Raw genomic sequence first — 1,259 nt, 5'->3', positions numbered from 1 at the left:
CACACCAGTCCCCAGCCTGCCGAAGTGTTGACACAAACAGATCGCACGGAGAGGGAAGAAGGCAGGAAGGGAGAGCGGGAGGGAGGAGAAGGGATGTTTTCTCATCTGCACAGCCCCACAGCACACAGGGGAGGGGGGGCAGCAGGGAGAGGAGGTGACAGTCAAGCAAGCAATAGCTGCATCAGCCACGACACTGCAGCAGTGTGCGCTTCCTGGGAGCAGTGCCCAGCCCGGGGGGGATCGCAGCAGCACCGGGGGCTTGGGGGAAAGGTCTCAGCACGCTGGTCTGCCTGGCGGGGACGGGGGATTGCGATGCCCTGGCGACAGGCAGTGCCCCGGAGCAGTGCCCTCGGGAAAGCACCGCAGCAGCGCCTGTCTCCTGGGATGCCCTGCCCAGCCCCAGGCTCCAGCCTGGCTCCTCTCTCCTCCTCACTGTGGTCTACGGGCTCCCGGCCGTGGCTCTGTCCCAATCCCTTATCCCAGCTTATCCGCCTCTGACCTCCTTTCAGGACAGTGCAGCGGATGCCAGGGATTTCAGGGTGATTCTTTGCACTGTTCAAAGGAGGGCAAATGCAAGGGACATGGGGCAGCAGCACAAGTGGAGAAAAAGATTTGAAGGACTAGAGGGGAGAAGAGATGAGTGAGTGATGGGGTGGGGCATGCAAGGCTGGATTTGGGCTTGTCATTTGTTTTCCTCCCAGCTGGCTTCAACAGGGGCCCGTGGATGCGGGCAGAGGGATGTGACCACATAAGCAGAGAAGCACCACATCTGGCACAGGCCTTGATACCAAAGAACACGTTAATAGGATCCTGTTCCTGTGTCTCCTGTGGAGGCTGTTGGGGCATGGCCAGGGCACTGCTGCAAAGGAAGCTCGCAGCTGCACGGGCACGGCTCTGGAGGAAGTTCCTGCAGCGTGTGCCAGATGGCATGAGGAGCGCTGCCAAAGCAGCTGATGGGGGATCCCAGCCCAGATGGACATGGTGGAGGGCTCTGTGCGGGCTCCAGGGCGCCCTGGTGTCGCTGACTGAAACTCCCCACTACAGGAAGCTGAAATCCCAATGCAGCGCAATGATTTCCAACCACCAGAGGCAATGGGCTCCTGCTTTCCCCTAGCCAGCTTCTCAGCTCCCCTCGGTGCTGTGAGGTGCTATTTGCAGCCCCACCGCCCCGTGCTGAGCCCCGGCGCTGGCTGTACCCCTGCTGCTCACACGCACCACAGCCTCTGCACCGGGTTTTGCGTGGGGCCGGCCCTTCTGCG

Source organism: Nestor notabilis, unplaced genomic scaffold, assembly GCF_000696875.1.
Source record: "Nestor notabilis isolate BGI_N333 unplaced genomic scaffold, ASM69687v1 scaffold18561, whole genome shotgun sequence".
Classification (NCBI taxonomy): Eukaryota; Metazoa; Chordata; class Aves; order Psittaciformes; family Psittacidae; genus Nestor; species Nestor notabilis.
The sequence above is the reverse complement of the archived record's forward strand: the minus strand, read 5'-3'. Positions refer to the sequence as shown.